The 15187-nt window shown below is 38.4% G+C and overlaps 1 protein-coding gene and 1 pseudogene across 3 annotated transcripts in view; one reads left to right on the top strand and one right to left on the bottom strand.

Moving 5' to 3' along the window:
* DIAPH2 (diaphanous related formin 2) overlaps nucleotides 1-15187 on the top strand; it is an 843900-nt gene that overhangs the window by 51593 nt on the left and 777120 nt on the right. The window lies entirely within an intron of this gene.
* LOC117023334 (ras GTPase-activating protein-binding protein 1-like) lies at nucleotides 13339-14507 on the bottom strand (annotated as a pseudogene).

The raw sequence follows: 15187 nt of genomic DNA, 5'->3' as shown, positions 1-15187 counted from the left end.
TTTGCTGCACAGGGTACTTTGGGGTGCATATGATAAGAGTTGGGAGGGAAGAGGGTATATGGAAAGAGTAGTGGGGACAGAGGAATGAATTCCTCCAAGTTTGTTTAATAGTCATATAAGCAGCATTTCCTAGCATGTTGCTCCTGGTCTAGATTATTTTATAGCTTGTGGTCTAGATTCTTTCTTATAGTAGATAATAAATATAATATTTTGAGTGTTCAGTAGTTTAACGTAGGAGAGGGGAGAGATGAGGCTTTGGGCCACATTACATTGGTTTGCTTGACCAGAGAAGAACTGGAGATCCCGACTCATGTTTCATTCGTTTACAATTCTATCCCACTTACCATTGTAATTTTTTTCGGGGGGGATGTCTATTTATCTAGAGTTAGAGTTCACGGGAGTTTCAAAGGTTACCTCACCCACACCAAAATAAAAGGTTAAGAATCACTGAAAATCTAGACCCTCTTCTGCTCATTATGGAGCAGCTTTGTCATGACCCTTCTCCCCACCCCCACTAGTTCCCTCCTGCGCATAGAGGAGTTAATAGGCTTTCAAGAAATCATCCCTTGAAAGTTGTTAAATTCCCTTTATCTTTCAACTTGTCCTTGACTATTCCTTCTGTCTAGTCACAGGTGGTGTCTGGCTTTCCCCCGACACAAGTCGTGACATTCCCGCCGTTTTCGGCCCTTCCTCCTAGTGCTGTGCTACATATCCCCTTGCACACTTGTTCCTGCTGTTCTTTCCATGCCGTCTTCTTTGAACCATCTTCCAACAACCCTTTCTCTTGTGAAATCTATTCTCTGCTGACCTTTCTTGATGGTAATAGCACCTGGCTATCCTTTTGACTTTTTCCCTTGCTATTCATTTTGGTGATTTCAACTATTATGTCGATAGTCCCATGCTTTTTTCCTCTTAGTTTCTTGATTTTCTAAACTCTGACCTCTGCATCTATGTATTTAACTAATTACAGACATGACTACACCTTGGACTGTGTCATTCTTTGGAATGATTCCACCTGTGTGAAATCTTTACCTCTGAAATTCTCTTCAGAAGCTTAATAACATATGCTACCTCTCCCAGGCTCCTTATTTTACAAAGTGTGCATTGTGTAGTGGTTAAGAACTTGAACTCTGGGGTCATTCCTACTTGGATTTGACTTCTGGCTCTGCCATTAATCGCATTACCTTGCAAAGGTTATACCCTGTTTCCCTGAAAATAAGACCTAGCCGGACCATCAGTTCTAATGCGTCTTTTGGAGCAAAAATTAATATAAGACCCAGTATTATATTGTATCATATCATATATCATATCATATCATATCATATCATACCCGGTCTTATAGTAAAATAAGACCCGGTCTTACATTAATTTTTGTTCCAAAAGACGCATTAGAGCTGATGGTCCAGCTGGGTCTTATTTTTGGGGAAAACACGGTATAACCTCTCTACACTTTGTTTTCCTTAAGTGTAACAAAGGTATAAAAGGATCTGCCTCATACAGTTATCTTTAGGATTAAAGGAGATGATATTCCTAGAATGGTGCCTGGCATATAAGCTTTCTGTAGAAATAACTTTGTAAGTGTCTGTTGCACTCCCTTTCTTTATCTTCAGTTGCCAGTATTTCCGGATCACCTGGATTGCCCCTCACTTTACCCCTTGGATGCTTTATCTTAATGACCCCAACAACGATGATAACAATAAACATTCCTTGATTACTTTTAACACTTTTTTCGGATTTTCTTTCTTCTCTTCACTCAAACCTCACTCAAATTATACTTACCGCTTTAATCTGCTGACCAACTGGTTACTCATTTTTACAGTACTGAAATAGTTCCTTGAGTTCATCAGTGGCATCGCCCTACTCCGGGTCCCTTAAGCTTGACCGTTTTGTGCCATCTTTTACTCCACTGGTTTTCTCAGTCACTTCTAATTGCTTGCCAGATCCCATTGTTCTGCTTTTGCAATGACCCTTAACATCTGTTTCCTCAGTTGTTCTCCAACTGCTCTTGCCCTAGTTGGACAATATCCCTTTCTAGTTGTTTCTGGTAGGCTACTAAGATAGCCTCCTAACTGGTCTTCCTCCTGTCCTTCAGGTTTTGCCTGTTCTAATCCACTATTGCCTTATTAGGATTCTGAAAGATTCCTTTTCCAAAGCCCCACGTAGGCCATTACAGTTTTCCTTTTTTACGTCCCTACGCCATTCCCTCAACTGGGCTCAGAGATGCCTATTTCACACCTTTACTTTGCTTTTCAATCCTCAGCACTCCTACTCATCTTTTTTCTCTGCTGATGACCTTGCTGCTTCATTTACTGAGTGAACTGAAGCCATGAGAAGAGGACTTCCACCGCCATATACAGAAGCTGCCGAAAAGTGTATACACATTTTAAGAAAGGAAAAAGCTGGATTAAAATGACACTGATGGTAACCACTTTGAGCACCTCTTGTAATTGCAGAAGTCAAAGATGACTTGTATTCAGCTTTTGTTATCGGTGTATATTGAGTGTTAACAATATCAATACAGTTTTTTCCTTTCTTAAAATGTGTATACATATTTTTGGCACTCTCTGTATATCTACCTAACTTTTAGTATCTGCACTCACATAGTTTGTCTGCCTGTCACCATAGGTGAACTTTTCATGTTCCAGTCCTTCCATTTGTATATGAGGTTCCATCCTTCTCACGTACTCAAGGATACTCCTTCAGCAACTTTCTCCTGTCTCTCCTGCCTTTCCCAGCAGCGTCCAAACAACCGGTCTCATTTTACAAAACCTTTTCTTGACCTCACCTCCTTTGCCAGCTACTGCTCTATTTTTACTCTCCTTTGAAGCAAAACACCTCCCAATAACTCTGATTTCTCTCCTCTCACTTTTTCTCCTAAACTCACTCCAGCCAGGCTTCCATCGCACCATTCCATCCAAACTATTGCCAATGTCACCAAAGATCTTCAAGCTGCTGAATCCCAGGGTCAGTTCTCATCTTAATTGCCCTATTAGCAGCATTTGATACGGTTGATTGGAAGTATTCTCTCCCATTGGAAATGCTTTCCCCTCTACCCCCAACATTGATTTGGTGTTCCTCCTAGGTCTTTGAGATGCTTGACAGGAAGTAAATTACCTTAACATCGCTGAGACAATTTATGATTTGGAATTCCTGGGCAATGATATATTTTGGTGAAACTTTGGTGAAAGCTTGGCTAATGAAAGGCGATATTCAAATAAAATCCTATCTTACTCTGATAATTGAAACTCTTGTTATGCCTGAGCATCATATCTATGAATAGTAGTTCTCATTGTACAGGCTTGTAGATGGAGATAATAGGGGATATTGGGCTAACACTGAAATTACTGCAGGACATTTAAAAAAAGTATTAACTCTTTTATTTGGTTACTATAACTCTTATGTAATTACCAATAGCTCATTTAAAAAAGCTTTTGACTCTTTATAGCTAAGTAAAAGCCTGGAACGAGTCCAGTTAACGGAAAGATCTGAGTGGTGAGGTTTGACTTTATTAGCGTCTTAATAGATTACTTCTATCTATTCTGTGCGTTGTATGTCACTTTTCATACTGTGGGTACTCAATGAGACAGTTATAGACAGGTCTTTTGAGTAAGGGCATGACTGGCTATTACTGACAGATTGAAAGCTCCAACGTTGAAGCTTGTAGGTGATTACTTATTTTATGGAGCACATGCTATTTATTAGCAGTGTGTCTTCAATAGTTTGTAAAAATCAATTTTGTATTTAGAATATGGTTACTGACTATTAATTGAAAACCAGGAAATGGTTTTTTTATATATTAAAACTTTTTGAGAATGAAAAGCACACTATTTTTTATATGATTTTTATAATTACCTACATAGGATAAATTATAATTGCTCTTTAAGACTGCTATTCCCCTGCTCTGCCCAAAGTCATGTTTTCAGATTGTCCATAAGTGGGTAAAGGTAGTAGGACAAAAATACCAATACTGCTTCCATATTTTTGGGGGTAACTTTAAAGGAGGACGGAACTGTAGTAGTATTACACATCACCTTTAACCCCAAATTCAAGTTTGAATTAGGTTCATATTTGTAGCCTTTCTTGTGTTAATCAGATGCCTTTTGAATGGCCTCTATATAGGATTTATATATAAATCCTCGTCCCTTCCACTTTAAATATAAGGAAAGCAGTTATGCTATAACTGAATAACTGTTCAACATTTTTAAGTTATCATAGCCTTAGAACTTACTGAGAAAGCTGAACTGGTTTCGTACATTGTGTATACTGCTTAAGGACTATTAATGTTTAATAGTGATAGCTTGTTTTTATCTGAACTGAATTAATGCAGTTAGAGGAAGGAGAGAAATGCGTCTGGATACTTGCATTTCCTTTTGAACATTATTACTCTTTTTTTGTATGCAATTGTTCTATTTTTTTGGTGGGGACAGGGGATTTCCATTTGAAACTTAAAAAAATAAACATGTGGAGACGTCTTAAAAGATCAAGTTGGCATTGAATTGCTATTAGCTAGCGCAGGGATCTACTGAGTAGAGGTCCAGCTACACTGGTGACATTGGATTCATATAAATATGTCAATAAAGACTGTTCTAATATAGGTAATTAAATAGTTTGGTTGTATGCAAAAGATGAGGCTAGTGATGATTTATGATTAAGTTCTAGGCACACTTCATTTCAACTTCATTTATTAATGACGATGTTTAATATATGATTCCACATGCAAATTTGATGTTTTACACTTTGTTTCTATTCAGCAATTTATATTAATATATTTTGCATTTTTGGCATAATTTAGGGATAGCATAGTTACATGCAATAAATACTAAATTATCTATCCCATATCCCATCTGCTAGAACGCTCATAAATAATCCCAAAGCTTTTAATTTTGTTCTCTCACTTTTGCCTTTCATCAATTTAGAGACTATTTATCTTTGAACCCCAGGTGTTGTACTTTAAGCCCAAGTGTGCTTATTTTCCCCGACTGCTATCATGGGTTTCTCTCTCACCTAACGCCAGCCTTTTCACCAGCCTTTTAGGAGTTGGTTAGCTTGGATGAGAACCTTTTAGTGCTTTCAGCATAAGTAATTTTAATTAACGGTTAGGTTACCATAAAATAAGTTATTGGGAAACTTGGTCTTAAAATCTATAATAAACCATGGAAGTCATTTTCAGAAATGACTAGACCCTTAGAAATTGTCTCGATAGCAGGATTTCCATTGGTTACAATTACATTTCCAATATGCTTACTCCATATCATTAGACTGAGAGAACTCCAGCATCATTTCTAGTCAACATATTTTATTTTCTTAGACTCCTAAGAAAAGCTTAGAAAGGAGGAACGAAACTTATCCAGTAAACAGGTCTAAAAGGTAATTAAATCTGGGTCACGTTTTAATTTCTTTACCAGATATAATTGTCACCAAAGGTTTCACAACTGAGAGAATAGTAGGGTAAGTAAGAGTCCCATGAAGAGGAATTACAGGAACTAGGTTTGCAAATTTATTCTGATTGTAGCTGATAAGCTTCACAGTTCACTGTCTCTCTTCTTGGGTTGTACATAGAAATGTTTTCCAAAATATTTTATTGTTTGAAAGGTTCTCCTATGTTGTTTGCCATGAATGTATTTTTACAACAATTTATCAATACATGCGATGTGCCCGGTCCTGTGCTACATGCTAGGGGTACAAGGTTGAATGCAACACCTCCTTTGCCCCCATATTGCTCAGAGTTTAGTCAGGGAGACAAGCAAGTAAACACATGATTTCCATGGTACTTGGACAGCTGGGAGTAGGTTACTGTGGATACTTAACCCACTGCTAGGGCTTCAGGGAAAAACAGAGAAGAATTTTCAGTGTTTATTTTTTAAAGAATTAAAGCATCCTCAAAGTTTGAATGATTTAATTCTTTGAAGCCCAATCCCTTTTAAATGCCAGGAAAGAGAGCAGAGAACGACATAAAGAAAATCCCTCTTGTCAGGGAACTTATGTTCTAATTGGAGTGATATAGCAGAACTCAAGGTGTTGTGAGAAAGAAAAAGCGGACACACATGTCTGTGTCGTGGAGAAGTTTGACAACTCTCTACTGAAAGCCAGATACTTTATTACGTCCAGGGAATAGAGAAATGGCAAAGACACTGTCCCTGTCTCTAGGATTTTATTTTGTATGGCTCGCAGGGTAAGAATTGTTTTTATGTTTTAAATGGTTGGAAAAAAATCAAAAGGAGACTGTTTCAGGGCATACGAAAATTATGTGAAATTCAATGTTCCTAAATAAAGTTTTGTTGAAGCAGTCATGGGCCTTTGTTTACATATTGTCCATGGCTCCTTTTGTGCTACAAATACAAAGTTGAGTAGTTATAACAAAGACCCCCGTGACCTTTTTTGCTCTCTGGTTCTTTACAGAAAAAGTTTGTCAATCTTTGGACTAGTGTGGTAGTCTAAACTTTTTGATTTCCTTTCCTGTCAGGGGATAAGAAAAAGATATATATTTATTTGTTTGAGCAAGTAATCCCAACATATTTCATTTCAAAATTATATGCATATACGTATGTATGTACTAATAATGTAATGTACATTATAAAATACACAGTAAAGAATGAGAAAAGCATGAAATGAACAAGATGTTAAAATGATTTAAACTGAGTTTATTTTATTTATTAATGGCATAAAAGCCTTTGCTGTCATGGTTAATAACTTTTTAGTGAGAACAATGCCATCTTTTTATGTCTTGTTAAAACAAAAAGGACAGTAATTAGGTTTAGTTCTCAGATCATTTTATTTTGGTATTTGTTATAGTTGAAACATAAATGTGACAAAGATATGTAGGTTCAAGTGGAACAAGAACATTGTTAGCAGCACTTATTAAATCACAGTATTAACTTTTCTCAGTCTAATCTATGAATCACGCAGAGGTTTCCTGCTAAACCATGGCTAGTAAATTTCCATCTTCCTTGATGACAGTCAGTTGTTCTTGCAATCCATCTGGAGTGTTGCATTTCTATCTTTTTAAATACATGAGTTCAAAATGGGCTTTAAAAAATGAGCTTTAATAGATGTCATCAGAGACATGGGCTCTTTTCATGTTTCCTTCCTCATTCTTATGTGTAGACCTTGGTCTCCATTTGTGTCTACTCACCTCAGATCCAGGCGTTGTATCTCATGCCAGGAAGAGGGAGGAAAGAGTGAGTCATACAGGGGTGAAGTGGACTGGCCTGGAAATTGGGTCTGCCCATGTTTGTCTTTTCCAATGAAATTCATTGAAATAGTTACTTTTTTACTAACTGTTAAACTGTCAAGGGGTCACTTGTCTTTCTGTGAATGAGAAATGCCTAAGTCATCCTAAATTTCAAGTTTTTAAATACTTTACCTTGAGATAACCAGATATATCTCTATAAAGTACAACATGTTTTCATGACTTCCTATCTCATTTCAAAATATTGTAAATATTCTACTGTATCTGAAGTATTTCACTTTTATTAAGAAAAAAAAAGAGTTGCATTCTTGACTATGTAGCACTGTGTGTCCTTGGGTTTCAATTCCTTTATTGCAATGACTTGAATTTTTCATGTGGGGTAACCTTACTCAGGAGTCCTTCCTCCTTGTAGTTTTTTCATAAAATATCTTTTTATTAAGTAAATCGTTTTTTTTTATAATATGTTTTTGCTGTTAGATTATTCCATTCACAACTCAAAGAAAAGTAGTTCATGTATTTCATTATTGAAACAATGTAGCGCATAACATAAGCCGAGTTGTTTAAAAAAAAAACACCAAAAAACAGCTGTATTTTCATTCAACTATATGGTAAACCTCCCACACTGAGTAATTCTTCTAATATTCTTTTTAGCAAAATTTCAGCAATAATTTCTGTGTGTCTTCTAACAGTATTTGTTGACAAAGGAATGTGTTCTAGTTTACTGTCACGTTGTTTTGCATATATTACTTCAGCTGCTTCTACCAAGCGTTAGACCTTTTGTCTTTCTCTGTTGATTGGGTTTGAAATGGTCTGCTAATTTGAGGTGGCTTTATACTATCATTAGCTAATAATACTTTTAGGTACAATATGCACATGAAGTGAGAATCATCATTGATGATTGATATCCATCCATATTTCAATGTTCCTTAATAATTTCTAATCTTGGGGGATCAGCTGCTTATTAGCCTGAGGTTTTCATTATTTTTTACCATACCGTGTTTCCCCGAAAATACGACCTAGCCGGACAATCAGCTCTAATGCGTCTTTTGCAGCAAAAATTAATGTAAGACCGGTATTATATTATATTATACTACACCCGATCTTATCGCAAAATAAAACCGGGTCTTACATTAATTTTTGCTGCAAAAGACGCATTAGAGCTGATTGCCGTTGTCGTGATACGGCTAGGTCGTATTTTCGGAGAAACACGGTATTATTATGTGACTGATGAAAGGCTCAGACTTATGAGTAGGAGATATAACAGTCTAGCGTTTTCTTGTTCCCTTGTGCTTGCATTATTGGTATTATCCTATTATCCTCAGTCTGTTGTCTTTGCAGGAAACTTTGAAAGCCACTTTTCCAGTTTGCTTTTTTTGGAGGGGGGGTTGGTTTAGTTACAACTTGGTAAAATAGCCTATAAATCCACCTAACTAGGTACATGTGACCTGCAGCATGTTGCAGTACACTGGACAAACATCCATTGGGAATATCCCACTCTTCTTCCCCTAAGACACCTCATGTGCCATTTGGACCTATGGATCCAGTGAGGGCTCCAGTGTTCATTTCATGTTAAGTATTAAAACTTATTTTCTTGTATTTTTGAATACAAATAAATATTTCACAAATTGCAGCGGATCTTTTATGTAATCTCTTGAGTCTGGAAACCACTGGTTGAATGTTGAACTCAGGACTAAGGGTTGTGGGAAAGTGAAAATAATATTTTTGTTTTCTGATATCTAAATATATGCTCTAAATTTAGGTGTTGGATCCCTCCAACAGAACCTGAAAGCAGAATTAGATGAAGAGTTTTTGTGTCACTCAGTAACATTCATTTAACATCATGCTCTTTTTCTGTTTTTGGCTCCAAATCATTTGTAGAGATCATGTATAGGGACAATTTTTTTTCCTTTAACTTTGTTTTCCACCTGAGCTCTATACATTCTGTGGCTATAGTCTATATAGGTAAAGTTAACTGGATCTTTTGGAAATATGAGGTGGTTATTTAATGCCAGGTAGCATTGGCCAATTATCTAATTATGTAGAGAATTCCTGATACTTTCATTGGAATTTTAGAAAAAAGTGTTCTATCCTTTCTTGTCCACAGAATCCAGAGGAATCATGGAACCTGTCTTAAGAAAAGAATAAATTAGACAAATGCTGTAAAAATCCATTAATTCGTAACCTTAAAATAATCGAACATAACTATAATCACCGTTCACAGTAGGGCACATTTTTAGGTAATAGGGTATTTACTGGGTCATTTTCTTCAGAGGTACAGGTCCTCTCAACATAGAAGTTAAAGAATACTTGAATAATTCCTGTAAAGAAGCAAAAGGAACAGTGCAAGCATTTGATGGTGAAGTCAAGTTCAGATTTTAAAACAGCAGGTGGAAAATCCAATCTTAAACTGGGATCAAGACATGTTGCAGAAACAGAAACAATTTATGCCAAATACTGTATAGAAATTTATAGCAAATTTATATAAAGAAGGAGCAAGTATTCCCTTTTATAGGGAAGGAAGGGATGTAATAACTTAAAAGGTTGACATTTACCTCTCATAAAGCAAAATAGAAAAACAGTGGAAGTGTTAGAAAATGGTGTTAGAAGATGAAAAGAAAGTTTTGAAAATTATATTGCCTCTGTTTAAAGATTTATGGGGGGAGAGAGGGAAAATGAGGAGAGAGAAACGAGAGAGAATATGAACAAATGAATGAATGAATATACAGAGGGTGCCAAAACAAATGTATACACATTTTAAGAAAGGAAAACTGTATTAAAATTGTAATACTCAGTATATATCGATAACAAAAGATGAATACGAGTCATGATTGACTTCTGCAATTGCAAGAGGTGCTCAGAGTGGTTACCATCAGCATCCCGACACTTCTGATTATGGCGAACTCCTGCTTGTGCAACGTTGGCCAAAGTGTCCACTTGTATACATTTTTTTGGTACCCCGGTACAAATGCATGAATAGGCAGCTGGTTCAACTTTTAACCTTCTCCTTTGACTCTTTTCTTCTATAGCTCCTCAGTGATAACTTTAAAAATACAATGTTTATTTGCTGTAGAAGTGAAGGAATTTGTCTGTAATGGGAACACTACATCATGGCATATGTAGAAGGAAAAAAAGGGTTTAATATTTGCAAATAAGCTTTTAAAAATATAAATGGTCAATTATTTAGACCTCAAACATTTTTTAAAGCTACAAAATACTGTTTTCTTATAAGTTGTAGGATAGGAGTGCTAACTAAATGTTAGCTAACGAAAAGCTTGCTTTTGTGTTTTGAGTACTATAAAAACTTTGTGTTTAGAAGTAGTTTCACAATTACATTGTTTAGAAAATGTTGAATTATGAGTATTTAGTTTTATGATTGTATTTTAAAGCTGGAGTTAATGATTTGGAAGTATTAGCTGCCTAATTAGCAGTATACTTCTTGTTTCTATAAGAATAAAATGAGTCATTATGGTCTTTTCTGTTGTTGTGAATGGTACGTGTTCTCTATCAACGTATGCACTAAATTTATAGGTATAAAAAATGTTGGTGGCTGCAAAGCAAATTAAAATATTTAAAGAAAAGGTCCTAAATATCACATTGGTTTAAACAAATATTTATTCACTGCTTAGTGCATTCCAGGAACTGTGCTCTTTGCTGGGAGTACAAAGATAAAAAAGACCCAGTTTCTGTTCTCAGTTAGCTTGTAGCGCAGGGGAGATGGATTTAACAGATAGCATCACTGTAAGTGCTGCAGTATAGGAATGAGTATGGTAGAATAGAATGAAGAGAGCCGTTTCTAAATGAGGTGTTTCGGGGGAAATCTGAAGAATTAGTGGAAATATGAGTTAGCCAGATAGGGATTTGGGCGGGGTGGGATGAGATGGGATGGGGGCTGGTAGAGGCAGAGGGTGGTGAGGATGACAGCATTCTAGGCAGCGAGAACAGCATCGTGCGCAGTTAATGGAAATGTGTAACACCATAGTGTATGTAGGAAAACTATAAACAGCCTTACATAATTAAAACAGAAGGGGTAAGATCAAAGTGGTAAAAACAAGGTGAGACTGAGGAGGTGATAACACTCATAGCTTGCGTTTTTGAAGGCTAGTTAAATACACCAGGCTTGATGTGCATGATCACAGTTAATCTTAACAACATCCCCGGAGGTCTGTAATCTCATATGCCCCTGACTGTCCTGCCTACCTCCATACAAAATGATTCTACTCTGATGGCAGGATCTTAGCAGTGTACACCATTAAACATTGAATGGAGGTACATTGTAATGTAGAAATGTCACTGGAGGGAGAGCAAACTCTCTACCGAGAGATTGCCAAAGGGTGGCACGACCACAATCTTAGGCCAGGCTGTGAAGTTTACAAACACAATCTCGTCAGCGTTGATTCTGCTTGGGGGATGCAGATGTATGCTAACCACATTTGCAGAGACTGTAATTTAACCAGAATGTTTTGAGGCAGTAGAGACATAGCCTAGCATATGTAAGCAGTACTTAGGGTTTTGATGGAAACAAACACAATGGGAGTCAGCAGAATGATGTGCTTGCCAATAAGGTAATAAAATCAGAGGCTGAATTAACAGAGGTGTAGTATTTCAAGATGAAGGTGGTGGAGGTTCTTGTCTTCCTTGCATTTGTCAAGCTAAAGAATATTTGAGATAGGTATGGACACTAAGCCATATCACACGAAAATATGTTGAAGCTGGTAGGTATACTTGAGCCTGAAGGAGAGAATGCTGCCTTCAAATAATATTTATATGGTTGTTGAGTTTATTCCCTCTGTCCAATCTGACTACCATCTCTCTTAGTTCAGAATCTTATCCCTAGTCACTTGAATTACATCAATAGCCCAAATTATTGAACATAAGAGAATCTACTCTGGCTAGTTTAAATAGAAAAAAATATATATATTATTAAGAGAGATTAGGTAGCTGTTGAATCAGAAGGGTGGCCGAAATAGGCTCCAGATAACATTACAGGAATAACTTTCAAAACCACTGTGACTGAAATGCAGTCCGATTAAGGAACTGTTTCTACCCCAATACCAGTTGGTCAAACTGTCGTGATGAAAAAGATGCCATCAGTTCCATAACCGCAGCACCTCTGTTGCCACCCGTGCCAGCAAAATGGATGGCTTACGTGTGGCCTGCCTTCTTATATAGTTCCTTTCTGGATCTACACTTATATAAATGCATTTCATTGGTAGAAACTAAGCCACAGGCCTGTACTCTTGTTATAAGGGAGACTGGCAACTGTAGTTTTTATGGATTCTTCCTTGGTTAGGTGGGACTGACACTGTCAGGATGTATTAGGCTGGTGCAAAAGTAATTGCATTTTAAAAAGTTAAAAATAATTGCAGAAACCGCAGTTACTTTTGCACCAAATAGTATTAACATGTGGAGGCCAGGTTTAAATGCTGATGGGCAGCCGAACGTGACTGCAGACCACTCTGGTCTCCTAGCTAGTCTCCTTGCCTTCACTCAGCTTCTTCTCATCTTCAAGACCCAAATCCTCATGAAGACTTCTGTTTTTTTTTATTTTTGTTAGTTTGTTTTTCCTGCCTTGGAAATGTTTATCAAATCCTGTGTTTCTCAAAGGCTTTAGAAACATGCAGAAAATAAGTAAGAAATATCCCAATGAATGAAATGTAGCAAATGTCAGTAATAAGCAAGACACATTCCTTTGGGGAAATGGCCGTTGGGGGGAAAAAAAATCCAGTCTCTATATGCAAAGTAAAGCAAGGAAATTCAATCTTTTTTTTCTTCTTTAAAAATACATTTTTCCTAAAATATCATTCCACAAAATTAGAAGTGAAGGACTGAAAGATGAAGAGAGGGAAGGGAGAGGTAGGCAACACACACCATTAACACAGAAAGTAAAATTGTACAGACTTAAGCATTTTATAGGAGACCAGGGTCACACTGCAAGATACCAAAGGGTGCTTGAAGAAATTCACCATTCTGCAAGTGCGGGGGTGCGGGTGGGGGGTTGAACTGCTGCGTGGAGATCAGTGAAGAGCAATTCCCTGCCTTGGAGCAATTCCCCTTCCCACTCCAAATCCTGGTTTCTGCACCAGGCCTCCACCCAGCCCACCTCGAGGCCCTCCGGGTCCCCGCAGGCAGTTATTTTTCTGGTCCCCTTCTCAAGCAGCTCGAGTATTCTTCTCTTCCACATTCAGATGGATCTCACCTCTGAACATGACGGGCCTGTTGCTAAGGGCCTTTTGAACTGACTCAGAATCATCAAACACAAAACCAAAATTGGGTAATTTCCCACCGCTGTTAATGGCAGCTCAACCACATTCCCGTATTTTTGAAAGAAATCTTTAAGCTCCGATTTGTCTACCTCATAAGGTAGATTGCCAATGAAAAGTTGGTGACTGTCAGGGTGTCACAATTCTTCGGGATTCAACATCACCAGCCTCACGGATTGGTCTAGGCCCCTCTGGGCAGGAATACTTATTTATTCATTGTTTTCACACCCTTTGATCCCTCTGAGGCCTCTGTGGTAGAATCTGAGATTCAGGCTTAGATTCTGGGAAAGGCCGTGAAGCTGGTACCTGAACAACATGAGGTGTTATCCCAATAACTGGAACAGCTCCACTGGGTGCAAGGTTCTTCCTGGTCACAGATGCCCAGGAAAATGTCCTCACGTCTTCCTGCACTGTCTGAGCTGTATCTGTAGGGGCTTGGATTTCAGATACAGGTTCTTGCTCTGGTTCTGGTTCAGGATAGGGCTCTGGTTCAGCAAGTTTCCTCTAAATGCTCTTCCAAGTCATTGCTGACAGTCTGATCATAGAAAGTTCCAGAATCATCAGATACCACCTCCGGTGTCTGCTGTCTTCAGGTTCCTCTGTTGCTTCCTCAGACTCTTCCTGAGGCTCAGTGGCAAAGCTACCAATGACCTCATCTTGGTGTCATTGTGAACATATCATTGTGAGCGTCGAACTTATTTGCCACAGAGCCCTCAGGAGCAAAGACGAATGTCTGCATGAATCTCCCCAAAGCCGAGTTGTTATCAGAGAGTGACCCTATCACCTGGACCACCACACCATCATTCAGAGCGGCATGAGCATCAACATGGCACATCTTAGCGTGGCTATTTGTGAAGTTTTGTGACATCACTTTCCTGTGGACTTCTTTCTGTCTGTACACTGCATCTGCTGGCTTTCCATTTGAATCCAGTCCCCCATGGACATAAGAAGAAGTCCTTCCATAAAATCTGTGGAGCGTGTCTGGGGCCTGGTTCAGCAGTGTGTAATACTGTCTGACAAGTTCCCGCCAGCAGGGGACTAGGCTTCTCCACAACCATTGCTCTGGTCAATTCATTCTCATCGGTTCTTGTGGGAGTAAATGAGAGGCACACAAGTTGCGCAGTACAGTGCCTGGCACACAAGGAGGGCTTAGAAAAAATGTTAAGTTATTATCACTCATTACCCATGCAATCACTGCTCCTCCTTTACTCCCTGTAAAACCCAGGAGCAGCACTTCTGCTTCCCGGGTCGAAAAATTCTTCTCTCACTGTCATGTCACCCCCACCGCTAAATAAAAGCCTCCTCTGATCCTGGCCAAGCCAAAACCCCTCTCCAGGGGAGGAAAGACTGGGGGGCCCAGGCCCCCCGAGATCGGCAAGATCGCCCTGGGGTCTGGGCAGTGGCTGTGGCTCACTCACCCTGCATGGCCGTTGGGCGTGGCACGCCCGTGCTTCATTCCGAGTTTGATCTTTCCATATGTCCTCTGGGTTCCCCAAGAATCATATACATGCCTCCATTATAATTGTTTCTTTGCATATCTGTTTTCCATACTAGACCATGAATTATTTCCTTTTATACTTTTACTTAACAAAGGTAGCATTTGCTGAGTATCAGGTATTGTCCGAAGTGCTTCATAAATAATAATTCACTTAATCTGTGGGTACCGGCAGACTTTCGAATGTACACCCCCTTCTCCAGCCTAGGATAGCCCCTGGGGTATGGTATGTGTCCAGCAAAT

Source organism: Rhinolophus ferrumequinum, chromosome X (genome assembly GCF_004115265.2).
Source record: "Rhinolophus ferrumequinum isolate MPI-CBG mRhiFer1 chromosome X, mRhiFer1_v1.p, whole genome shotgun sequence".
NCBI lineage: Eukaryota > Metazoa > Chordata > Mammalia > Chiroptera > Rhinolophidae > Rhinolophus > Rhinolophus ferrumequinum.
This window is presented reverse-complemented; position numbering and strand designations above follow the sequence as displayed.